This window comes from Ochlerotatus camptorhynchus, unplaced genomic scaffold, assembly GCF_037179485.1.
Source record: "Ochlerotatus camptorhynchus isolate MF236.1 unplaced genomic scaffold, CSIRO-AGI_Acam_v1.1 ptg000323l, whole genome shotgun sequence".
Lineage (NCBI taxonomy): Eukaryota > Metazoa > Arthropoda > Insecta > Diptera > Culicidae > Ochlerotatus > Ochlerotatus camptorhynchus.
In genome coordinates this window covers 1,431,241-1,445,572 of record NW_027040811.1, presented here as the reverse complement: position 1 = coordinate 1,445,572, position 14,332 = coordinate 1,431,241, and the positions used below count along the sequence as shown (strand labels likewise).

The following is a 14,332-nucleotide window of genomic DNA, read 5'->3' as shown; positions in this document are numbered from 1 at the left end:
TCTTAGCGCGCTAATGGCATAGTTCCCCTGCCGCATAGAGAGTTGCCACAATGACATTAGGTTAGCTAAGGTCAGTTAACTGACTGGTGGAAAACGGGAGCTTCAGCATTGACAGTTATGTACGCATTTTTATGATGTTATCTAACAACAATGGTGTGTAGTGTTTACACGATTATGTTACTAATTCTAATGTGTTGTAAATATAATTGAAAGCATTTGAAAAGTAAGATTCTAGTGTTTGTACTTCTTAAAACATAAGTAAACATCTACATTTTAAAACATTCAAACAACGTTTACTTTAAACGTTTTGTACATCTGAAAACATCAGAGAACAACAAACAGGAAGTACAATTGAAAACATCCGAACAACGTTTAGTTCTAACGTTGTGTACATCCGAAAACATCCAAAAAACGTTTGGTTCTAATGTCAAGAGATTGAAATTTTTGACGTCAGACCGACATTAGAATGGCAAAATTTTGTTCCAAAATTTCTGATGTATACACCCTGTTACGTTGCTTAAATACAACTAAATCATAATGTTTTCTAATGTTTGACATCAGGCATACATTTGATTTCGATGCTGATGTAGACATCAAAATCAAACGTTGGGCTAATGTAAATTTCTATTCGGGCCCCGTTGGCTAGACCAGGGATCGAGGGCCTAGCGAAGTGGTCCGTCTGACCGCTTTTAACAAAAGCTATTTAGCAACAATAAAAACCCTTTCCGAGCCATTTCCCCTAGCCGCTGGCTAAATCCACTAAGAAAGCATCAATCAAGATAGAAAAGGATTTATGAATCCGATCTTATCCAAATAATTAAAATAGAAACTGATGGAATAAAAATCTTGTTGAATATCGAAATTTATTACAATCGTTCGCTTTCAGTGGCCTAGTTTTATGTGCTTTATTAAATTTTATGTTAAGCGTACTTGAAAACATCGAAAAAAATAAGTACGCCCTCGTAAAACTTCGATTTGACTAATTATTTTAAATTGAAAAAAAAAAAAATATTCTTCAGGTCGAGCTTGGCCGAGATTTTTTTTTATGATTTTCTCATTTAAATGTTTGCTTATTGCTAAATTTACCAAAATATAGCTATATCCAAGGAAATATAGATTGGAAATCGAAGATTGTAAAAAACAAGCAAACTAATTATAACATGGCGGTGGCATAAAAATTGATTTTCATGGCTCATTTGTGAAAAAGTTGTTTTGCTTTCAAGAAATCCTTAACAAATTCATAAGGTTTTAAAATGGCTTTTATAAAGAAAACTTGCAGGCTGAATTGTATTTATCTAAAGCCATTTTACTTGATCCTAACTCGTTCAGCAAAAAGTTAAACGTCTTTTTTTTTACTTTAAATGATCTTTATTTCTGGTATTTGTGTGGTTCTACATGTTTGAATTAACAAGTGACACAGATGCGTCTTCTCAAGTTTAGTTCATCTTGAAATTTTTAATTATTATTTAAAGTTCCTAGTCCTATCAGACCTGTTTTTAAGAATGACCACCTTGGTGGGATTGGTTTGTATTAAATTGGAAAAGGGAAACTACTTATAACAACTATTTACAACTACAACTACTATATACACCTAACCTACTATATACAAATTGCTTATCAAAGCATGTTCTGATACATTGCATTTTTGTGCAAATTTAGTCTTAATTTCGTTGATTTTGGAATCTATTTTTGGAATGTCTGCCTCTCCGTGTAAATTTGTTATTCTAGTGTCGAAAGAACGATCAAGGATCATCCTAAGCACTCTGTTTTGTGCCACCTGGACTTTGTTCCTGTGAGTTTGAGCACTTGATTCCCACACCGGTGCAGCGTAGAAAATAGCAGGTGCTATGATTTGATTGTAGACAGTCAGTTTGTTAACCCTAGTTTTTTTTTACGTGGATTTCGGATTTTTTTTTACGCGGATTTCCGAATTTACGTGGTTTATCGTTATACACTGGAGTCGCTCTCTACGCGGTTTTTTTTACGCGGATTCCGGAACTTACGTGGTTTTGTAACGCGGGACGTATCACCCGCGTAAAAAGCGACTCCAGTGTACAATGACTTTCATTGTCATTGTAACCATGTCATTTTTGTCCATTACCATAAAATCACAATGAAATTCATGGTATTTGAGAAATTTACAGTAAAAAGGGGGGTTGTTATCTTATGCATATTAACAATAAAAAAAAGTGACTTTTCTCGAACAAATCTATTTTTTCTCCCGTACAATAAATTAGCAATAAATTTTAATGCACTCGAAATTCAACAGTTAAAATCATTGTAATTTCGTTGTTTTATTAATTATTTTTTCGGGTGAATGATATAATCCATTTCCACTGTTTGATCGAACGCGAGGTGTCAAACTTGATTTCGCCTTTGCTATCCACAGAAGAATCAAGCATCTTATCAAACGTCGCTGCATTTATTTTGATGGTCTGAAGTACAGCTTCTTAGTCAGGGTGGAGTAGAAGCTAGGAATCTGTTTCTTCATATCATACTCTCCGTCGGCACTGCTGATCCGCTTGGATACGGCATTATTCGTTTCCGTCAGAATGTCATACATAGAATCCGTTTCCAGATCACAGCTTTCGATTACAGTGCACAGGTCCTGAATAAACCAGCTTCCTAGAAGTTCGTTCCGGAATGAGTAGTGACCTGAAAAGTTAAGCTTGATTTTTGCTACACGGCCAACCAGAACAAATCAGCGACTGAATTCAATTGATTCAGAGCACGCTCTGAGTCAATTGAATTCAGTCGCTGAGTTGCTCTGGTTTGCCGTGTATAAGAAAATTGCTACACGGAGTAGAGTCACTCCACGCCAAATGACGAAACGATTAAACTCAACCTTCTTCGATTTGCATGAAATTTTGCAGTTTGTTTGTTTGTCTACATACATGTTTCGCCAAAGCATGTTTTAGCGCGAATGAAAACCCAGCAGAGTCATACAAACTATGCTGGTTTTTATACTTTCATCACTGAGGTTGTTGGTTTTTGCCTTTGAGCTTAAAATTTAGAATTTGTTATGAAAAAGTATGAATCAGTTTTATGAGAGTACAATGCTTGACGATAGATAAGAACAGTAGCTGCAGTTTTTGCTTCTGAATGGATGGCTCCCATTTGACAGTTTATACTGGCTCCCTGAGTGAGTTATGGGCAAGTATAAATTTCAATATAAAACATGAGGTATTCTTATCGAAATGACGCCAAAGACAAAGTTGTAGAAACAAATGAAGTGCTTTTGGGGAAAATATACACGGTTATTTTTTTTAAAATGATTTTGATATAAAAGTTAAAAAAGTGTTAAATACTTAAATATCTCAAAATGTGCTGGTTCAATTTTATATGGTACTAGCTGAGAGTGCCCGGCCTTGCTCGGGATTCAATGTTAGCTTGAGCATATGCGCCGATTAAAAAAGCATGCTATATTGTACGCTCCCTGTTATCTATGACCTCCACATGCCAAATTTGGTTCCATTTGCTTGATTAGTTCTCGAGTTATGCAGAAATTTTTGTTTCATTTGTATGACTGACTGACTGACTGACTGACTGACTGACTGACTGACTGACTGACTGACTGACTGACTGACTGACTGACTGACTGACTGACTGACTGACTGACTGACTGACTGACTGACTGACTGACTGACTGACTGACTGACTGACTGACTGACTGACTGACTGACTGACTGACTGACTGACTGACTGACTGACTGACTGACTGACTGACTGACTGACTGACTGACTGACTGACTGACTGACTGACTGACTGACTGACTGACTGACTGACTGACTGACTGACTGACTGACTGACTGACTGACTGACTGACTGACTGACTGACTGACTGACTGACTGACTGACTGACTGACTGACTGACTGACTGACTGACTGACTGACTGACTGACTGACTGACTGACTGACTGACTGACTGACTGACTGACTGACTGACTGACTGACTGACTGACTGACTGACTGACTGACTGACTGACTGACTGACTGACTGACTGACTGACTGACTGACTGACTGACTGACTGACTGACTGACTGACTGACTGACTGACTGACTGACTGACTGACTGACTGACTGACTGACTGACTGACTGACTGACTGACTGACTGACTGACTGACTGACTGACTGACTGACTGACTGACTGACTGACTGACTGACTGACTGACTGACTGACTGACTGACTGACTGACTGACTGACTGACTGACTGACTGACTGACTGACTGACTGACTGACTGACTGACTGACTGACTGACTGACTGACTGACTGACTGACTGACTGACTGACTGACTGACTGACTGACTGACTGACTGACTGACTGACTGACTGACTGACTGACTGACTGACTGACTGACTGACTGACTGACTGACTGACTGACTGACTGACTGACTGACTGACTGACTGACTGACTGACTGACTGACTGACTGACTGACTGACTGACTGACTGACTGACTGACTGACTGACTGACTGACTGACTGACTGACTGACTGACTGACTGACTGACTGACTGACAGACAGACAGACAGACAGACAGACAGACAGACAGACAGACAGACAGACAGACAGACAGACAGACAGACAGACAGACAGACAGACAGACAGACAGACAGACAGACAGACAGACAGACAGACAGACAGACAGACAGACAGACAGACAGACAGACAGACAGACAGACAGACAGACAGACAGACAGACAGACAGACAGACAGACAGACAGACAGACAGACAGACAGACAGACAGACAGACAGACAGACAGACAGACAGACAGACAGACAGACAGACAGACAGACAGACAGACAGACAGACAGACAGACAGACAGACAGACAGACAGACAGACAGACAGACAGACAGACAGACAGACAGACAGACAGACAGACAGACAGACAGACAGACAGACAGACAGACAGACAGACAGACAGACAGACAGACAGACAGACAGACAGACAGACAGACAGACAGACAGACAGACAGACAGACAGACAGACAGACAGACAGACAGACAGACAGACAGACAGACAGACAGACAGACAGACAGACAGACAGACAGACAGACAGACAGACAGACAGACAGACAGACAGACAGACAGACAGACAGACAGACAGACAGACAGACAGACAGACAGACAGACAGACAGACAGACAGACAGACAGACAGACAGACAGACAGACAGACAGACAGACAGACAGACAGACAGACAGACAGACAGACAGACAGACAGACAGACAGACAGACAGACAGACAGACAGACAGACAGACAGACAGACAGACAGACAGACAGACAGACAGACAGACAGACAGACAGACAGACAGACAGACAGACAGACAGACAGACAGACAGACAGACAGACAGACAGACAGACAGACAGACAGACAGACAGACAGACAGACAGACAGACAGACAGACAGACAGACAGACAGACAGACAGACAGACAGACAGACAGACAGACAGACAGACAGACAGACAGACAGACAGACAGACAGACAGACAGACAGACAGACAGACAGACAGACAGACAGACAGACAGACAGACAGACAGACAGACAGACAGACAGACAGACAGACAGACAGACAGACAGACAGACAGACAGACAGACAGACAGACAGACAGACAGACAGACAGACAGACAGACAGACAGACAGACAGACAGACAGACAGACAGACAGACAGACAGACAGACAGACAGACAGACAGACAGACAGACAGACAGACAGACAGACAGACAGACAGACAGACAGACAGACAGACAGACAGACAGACAGACAGACAGACAGACAGACAGACAGACAGACAGACAGACAGACAGACAGACAGACAGACAGACAGACAGACAGACAGACAGACAGACAGACAGACAGACAGACAGACAGACAGACAGACAGACAGACAGACAGACAGACAGACAGACAGACAGACAGACAGACAGACAGACAGACAGACAGACAGACAGACAGACAGACAGACAGACAGACAGACAGACAGACAGACAGACAGACAGACAGACAGACAGACAGACAGACAGACAGACAGACAGACAGACAGACAGACAGACAGACAGACAGACAGACAGACAGACAGACAGACAGACAGACAGACAGACAGACAGACAGACAGACAGACAGACAGACAGACAGACAGACAGACAGACAGACAGACAGACAGACAGACAGACAGACAGACAGACAGACAGACAGACAGACAGACAGACAGACAGACAGACAGACAGACAGACAGACAGACAGACAGACAGACAGACAGACAGACAGACAGACAGACAGACAGACAGACAGACAGACAGACAGACAGACAGACAGACAGACAGACAGACAGACAGACAGACAGGAGAGGAAGAAAAAACAGAAGGAAGATGAAGTGAGGAAGAAGGAAGAGGAAGCGAGGAGAAAGGAAGAAGAAGCGAGGAAGAAGGAAGAGAAGAAGAAGGAAGACAGGAAGAATAAGGAGAAGCCTAGGCCTCGTAGGGAGAGAAGCAAGGGTGACGCTCTGGTTGTTGAGGCGAAGGACAAAACGTCCTACGCAGCACTCCTCCGGAAAGTGAGAGACGATCCGGAGTTGAAACAACTAGGCGAGAATGTGGTGAAAACCAGGCGAACCCAGAAAGGCGAGATGCTATTCGAGCTGAAAAGGGACCCTACGGTTAAGAGCTCAGCTTTTAAGGAGCTCGTCGAAAAATCTCTTGGCGAGACGGCGAACGTAAGAGCCTTATCCCAGGAGTCAGTGGTCGAGTGCAGGGATCTGGACGAGATCACAACAGAAGACGAGTTGAAAAGTGCGCTGAAGGTGCAATGCAACCTGGGAGACGTACCGATGGCAATTCGGTTGAGAAAGGCGTATGGTGGCACGCAGACGGCGTCGATACGACTTTCTTCGGACGCAGCTAACGAGCTGCTGAAGACTGGCCGAATCAAGGTTGGGTGGTCAGTGTGCCCGTTGAAAGCTATTCCTCGGGTATCTAAGAAAATGGAGAGATGCTTCAAATGCATGGGCTTCGGTCACCAGGCGAGACACTGCAAAGGCCCTGACAGATCTGATCTGTGCAGGAAATGCGGAGAGAAGGGGCACGTTGCAAAAGACTGTACAAAGCAACCGAGGTGCATGCTCTGCAAAAAGGAGGACGGAAACTTCCATGTGACGGGAAGTTTCAGGTGCCCTGAGTTCAAGAAGACGATGGTGGGCCAGCAAGAATGAAGGTAACCCAAATAAATCTCAATCATTGTAACACAGCACAGCAACTGTTGTGGCAGTCAACAACGGAAACAAAGTGCGACGTTGCAATCATTTCAGAGCCATATCGAGTTCCTCTCGATAATGGTAACTGGGTGGCGGATAGAGCAGGAATGGCGGCCATACAAGTCATGGGCAGGTATCCCATTCAACAAGTGGTGGCAATCCCATACGAAGGTTTCGTGATCGCCAAAATCAATGGAATCTATGTATGTAGTTGCTACGCACCCCCGAGATGGACAATTGAGCAGTTCCACCAGATGCTAGATGGGCTCACCGAAGAGCTCATTGGACGGAGACCAGTCGTCATCGCAGGAGACTTCAATGCTTGGGCAGTGGATTGGGGGAGCAGATGTACCAACGCAAGAGGGTATAGCCTGCTGGAAGCTCTGGCAAAGTTGAACGTCAGTCTGGCCAACGAAGGAACCATTTGCACCTTCCGCAAAGATGGTAGGGAATCCATTATCGACGTCACTTTCTGCAGTACGTCGCTAATGGCAAATATGAACTGGACAGTGTGCGAGGAGTACACCCATAGTGACCATCAGGCGATCCGGTACAGTATCGGCGAACGAACACCGGTGGAAATGCGGAGGACGAAAGTAAGCGAGCGGAAGTGGAAGACGAAGGCATTCAATAAGGATCTCTTCATCGAAGCTCTAAGGGTAGACAACAGCGTCCCGGGCCTAAGCGCGAACGAGTTGACCGAATTATTAGCAAGGGCATGTGACACAACTATGCCGAGAAAACTGGAGCCAACGAACAGGCGGCGTCCAGCCTACTGGTGGAACGAGGAAATTAGCACCCTCCGTGCTACTTATCTTCTAGCCAGAAGGCGTGCTCAGAGAGCAAGAACAGAAGCAGACAGAGAGGAGCGCAGGGTGGTGTTCCGAGAGGCCAGGGCTGCACTGAAACGAAAGATAAAGCTGAGCAAGTCAAATAGTTTCAAGGAGTTGTGCCGCGATGCCGATGGCAACCCCTGGGGCAACGCATACCGAGTTGCGATGGCGAAGATCAGAGGCCCAACGATGCCGGTTGAAATGTGTCACAACAAGCTGAAAGTCATCGTGGAGGGACTTTTCCCACAGCATGACCCAACGAACTGGCCACCTACACCATATGGCGAGGTAGATGAAGACAACGTTGAACAAGTCTCCAACGAGGAACTCATAGCAGCAGCGAAAGGGTTGAAAGCGAATAAAGCTCCCGGCCCGGATGGAATTCCCAACGTGGCGTTGAAGGCGGCGATCCAGACGTTCCCGGACATGTTCAGGATGGTGCTGCAGAAATGTCTGGACGATGGTCAGTTCCCTGATAGGTGGAAGGTACAAAAGCTTGTGCTGTTGCCGAAGCCCGGAAAACCGCCGGGGGATCCTGCATCGTATAGGCCAATATGCTTGCTGGATACTGTAGGAAAGCTCTTAGAGAGGATCATCCTCAACAGGCTGACGAAATGCACGGAGAGTGAACACGGATTGTCGGAGAGACAGTTTGGATTCCGGAAAGGGAGATCGACGGTGGATGCAATTCGGACAGTGATTGACAGAGCCGAGAAAGCTTCCAAACAGAAGCGGAGAGGAAATCGATACTGCGCCGTGACTACGATTGATGTGAAGAATGCATTCAATAGCGCCAGCTGGGAGGCCATCGCCAAGGCGCTCCATAGAATGAGGGTTCCAGGCTACCTCTGCAGGATTCTAAGTAGTTATTTCCAGAACCGGGTCCTTGTCTACGTGACAGACACGGGGCAGAAATCTCTTAGAATCACGGCGGGGGTTCCCCAAGGCTCCATTCTAGGTCCCACGCTGTGGAACGGAATGTACAATGGCGTGCTAACGCTCAAGCTGCCCAAAGGAGTTGAGATCGTTGGCTTTGCGGACGATGTCGTCTTGACGGTAACCGGTGAGACGCTGGAAGAAGTGGAAATGTTGGCGGCCGAGGCGATAGATACGATTGGTAACTGGATGCAAGGAGCGAAGCTGCAGATAGCCCACCACAAAACAGAAGTGATGTTGGTCAGTAACTGCAAAGCAGTGCAGCGGGCAGAAATTACCGTTGGAGAGCACACCATTGCTTCGAAGCGCATGCTTAAGTATCTGGGAGTGATGATCGACGACCGGCTAAACTTTAATAGCCACATCGAATATGCTTGCGAGAAGGCGACGAAGGTCATCAACGCAATAGCCAGAATCATGCCGAACAATTCTGGTCCAAGCAGCAGCAAGAGACGTCTTCTGGCTAGTGTTTCCTCATCAATACTAAGGTACGGAGGTCCAGCCTGGATTGAAGCGCTGAAAACGAAGCAGAACCAAAGGAAATTGAGCAGTACGTTCCGGCTCATGGCCATGCGAGTCGTGAGTGCGTACAGAACCATTTCGATGGAGGCAGTATGCGTTATCGCCGGTATGATCCCAATCGGCATCACCTTGGCGGAGGACTACGAGTGCTATATGACGAGAGAAACCAGAGGAGTACGAAAAATGGTGAGAACGGAGTCGATGGCTAAGTGGCAGCAGGAGTGGGATGCAGCAGAGAACGGTAGATGGACACACAGGCTAATACCGACTCTTTCGACCTGGGTGAACAGGAAGCATGGAGAAGTCAACTTCCACTTGACGCAGTTCCTGTCTGGTCATGGCTGCTTCAGGAAGTACCTGCATCGGTTCGGACACACAACGTCACCCTTCTGTCCGGAGTGTGGGAATGTGGAAGAATCACCAGAGCACGTGGTCTTCGAATGTCCTAGATTTGATGATGTGCGAGAGGATATGCTCGCCCTTAGCACGGAGAATGTCGTCGAAGAAATGTGTCGAGAGGAGGGCACCTTTAACGCCGTCAGCAGAGCAGTAACGCAGATCATGTCAGCGCTGCAGCGAAAATGGCGGGAAGACCAACTAGAAAGTAGTAATGTGCTCACACAAGTGCGAACTGAAAGCCGAAGCCGGGAGAACTCTCCGTCAGAGTTGGCTGTATCCACCACCAGGGATAACCGAGTAGAACGTGACGCTGGGAGCTAAATGGCTCACAAATTGGAGAGACGATCAGCGAACTGGAAGCGCCAATTAGCTGAGGTAAAGTGAGGTGCGTAATGCACGGCCCCCTCCGAAGTAATACGACAAGTGGTTCCGGAGGAAAAAGGGCAAGGCGTCTAAGGAGGTTTTAGTGCGGTAAGAATCCCACACACCGTGTCACCGTGACTGTGCGCCCAGTCGTCAAGCGGTGGCACGATGGCCTTTTTGAAGGTTTCCTCCTTGCCAAAAAAAAAAAAAAAAAAAAAAACAGACCGACAGACAGACAGACAGACAGACAGACAGACAGACAGACAGACAGACAGACAGACAGACAGACAGACAGACAGACAGACAGACAGACAGACAGACAGACAGACAGACAGACAGACAGACAGACAGACAGACAGACAGACAGACAGACAGACAGACAGACAGACAGACAGACAGACAGACAGACAGACAGACAGACAGACAGACAGACAGACAGACAGACAGACAGACAGACAGACAGACAGACAGACAGACAGACAGACAGACAGACAGACAGACAGACAGACAGACAGACAGACAGACAGACAGACAGACAGACAGACAGACAGACAGACAGACAGACAGACAGACAGACAGACAGACAGACAGACAGACAGACAGACAGACAGACAGACAGACAGACAGACAGACAGACAGACAGACAGACAGACAGACAGACAGACAGACAGACAGACAGACAGACAGACAGACAGACAGACAGACAGACAGACAGACAGACAGACAGACAGACAGACAGACAGACAGACAGACAGACAGACAGACAGACAGACAGACAGACAGACAGACAGACAGACAGACAGACAGACAGACAGACAGACAGACAGACAGACAGACAGACAGACAGACAGACAGACAGACAGACAGACAGACAGACAGACAGACAGACAGACAGACAGACAGACAGACAGACAGACAGACAGACAGACAGACAGACAGACAGACAGACAGACAGACAGACAGACAGACAGACAGACAGACAGACAGACAGACAGACAGACAGACAGACAGACAGACAGACAGACAGACAGACAGACAGACAGACAGACAGACAGACAGACAGACAGACAGACAGACAGACAGACAGACAGACAGACAGACAGACAGACAGACAGACAGACAGACAGACAGACAGACAGACAGACAGACAGACAGACAGACAGACAGACAGACAGACAGACAGACAGACAGACAGACAGACAGACAGACAGACAGACAGACAGACAGACAGACAGACAGACAGACAGACAGACAGACAGACAGACAGACAGACAGACAGACAGACAGACAGACAGACAGACAGACAGACAGACAGACAGACAGACAGACAGACAGACAGACAGACAGACAGACAGACAGACAGACAGACAGACAGACAGACAGACAGACAGACAGACAGACAGACAGACAGACAGACAGACAGACAGACAGACAGACAGACAGACAGACAGACAGACAGACAGACAGACAGACAGACAGACAGACAGACAGACAGACAGACAGACAGACAGACAGACAGACAGACAGACAGACAGACAGACAGACAGACAGACAGACAGACAGACAGACAGACAGACAGACAGACAGACAGACAGACAGACAGACAGACAGACAGACAGACAGACAGACAGACAGACAGACAGACAGACAGACAGACAGACAGACAGACAGACAGACAGACAGACAGACAGACAGACAGACAGACAGACAGACAGACAGACAGACAGACAGACAGACAGACAGACAGACAGACAGACAGACAGACAGACAGACAGACAGACAGACAGACAGACAGACAGACAGACAGACAGACAGACAGACAGACAGACAGACAGACAGACAGACAGACAGACAGACAGACAGACAGACAGACAGACAGACAGACAGACAGACAGACAGACAGACAGACAGACAGACAGACAGACAGACAGACAGACAGACAGACAGACAGACAGACAGACAGACAGACAGACAGACAGACAGACAGACAGACAGACAGACAGACAGACAGACAGACAGACAGACAGACAGACAGACAGACAGACAGACAGACAGACAGACAGACAGACAGACAGACAGACAGACAGACAGACAGACAGACAGACAGACAGACAGACAGGCAGACAGACAGACAGGCAAGACAGCCTATATTACATGAGACAAGGCATAGTCTGTGCGGGGTATTTTAGTGATGTTTTCGTGCTACAATGTATTGAAAACGGTCAAAGACGTTATTTCATTATTCAAAATGGCCGAGTTTTGGCAAAACATCGAAAGATTCCCCATAACAAACCACTGACTGTACAAAGTGTCATGCAAATCGGAGAAGGTCGAGTAAAAAATTCATTTTTGCTTGCTCTTTGGCCTGGAACTGCACAGTAGCAATTTCATATTTTTTGTATGTTTTGTGAAAGCTGACATTTGTGCTTTTGAAATTTTACGCTATGGAGTTATAACATATTACAAGCGTATCTTGATGACAGTTTTCTTGTTGATAATTATTATAACATCCTTGTAACATGTTTTATAACTCTGTAGTCTGAACAAGCATAAGGCTTCCTTATACCCCGTACAGACTATGGCTTATATCATGTAATATAGACTGTCTTGCAATGAGCACTCATACATCTAGTTTTCACTTGAAATCCTATGTATGAGTGCTCATTGCAAGCCTATATTACATGATATAAGCCATAGTCTGTCCGGGGTATTAGAGTACTAAGGTGCACGATTCGAATCGTTTCTCTCTCTTACAAACAAAGCTTACCGTAGGAGGAACTCATCACAACAACCAGATCGGGAAATCCCGGATACGTGATAATCTCCGCCTTTCTGCCCCAACCTGCTTGGATTATGAACAGCTTCGGTTTTCCAGCCATCGAGTTCAAGGTAGTGGGAGCGAAATTTTCAATAAACTTGTACAAACTATACTGGTCATCTCTGGCCATCAACATGTCATTCTCTGCACCGTATGTCAGTATCACCACCACTAAGCAATCGGATTCTTCCAGATCAACGTCGTTTTCCACTGCAAATTAAACCGATCACAGTAATCCGATCATCATATAACCGATTCACTACTCACGTTTTACCGCAGTCCGGTAGATTTCGTTCGACTTCATGTCTTCGTACACTTCAAAATCTTCCTTTTGGAATCCGAGTCGAGGCTAAACATGGTATAATCTTTCTACGTCGTTGTCCGTACCGCGTCGGAACAGATAACTCTTATCATCGAAAGTTTAGTGATTGAATATTAACACCTTGCCACGTTTCGCTCCGTTCATAGAGTACAGCTTAGCGTTCGAAGGAGTAGGTGTGTTTAGAAATACGGATCCCTTCCGTTTCGGAATCGGCCCAACAGCCAGGGTCTCGACCGGTTTCGATTCGTTAAATCCAACTGCATCTGCTTCATCACTACCGGACCCACTAAGGGTTGGTTTTGCGTCCACCAGTCCACCAGTTGCTCTTGCCGGAGGTTTACGGAGGTATCCATGTTTTTTTTTCCTTTCAGCAGAATCTGACTGACAAGTGAGAAACGAAATGGTTATGTGAACAGTGAACGGCTGATATCTGCGCATAATCTTGAATTTGCCGTGGACGGTGGTGGTGGTAATGGTACTGGTGTGGTGAATGGACCCGTGGATTTGTTATCAATCTACGACTTCAAAACTCGACGTCACTGGACTCGTGTTATCGATATTCGATAAAAAGCGAAAACAATGTGATGTGATTCCTGAGGCGGTGAATTACAATTTAATCTTTCAGTTCCTAAAAATTCGATAAGCCTGATTATGCGAATACGACTGTGATTTATAAATTGGAGCAAATCCAAAGTGAGGCTCGAAGCAAGCGTCGAAAGTTTCATTTGAAATCTTCTTCTTCTTCTTCTTCTTCTTCTTCATTCCTTTATTTAACGTCGGTCTCTGTTCCGCAATCTAGTGCCAATCACCGACGGACATCGATTGCCATCCATTGACGGCAATCGAATGTGCAGGAAGGCAGCTTCCACACCTGCG

The 14,332-nt window shown here is 45.8% G+C and overlaps 1 pseudogene; it reads right to left on the bottom strand.

The window, feature by feature from the left end:
• Positions 1-2,417: 2,417 nt before the first annotated feature.
• Positions 2,418-13,939, bottom strand: LOC135707956 (caspase-1-like; annotated as a pseudogene).
• Between the last annotated feature and the right edge of the window lie 393 nt (positions 13,940-14,332).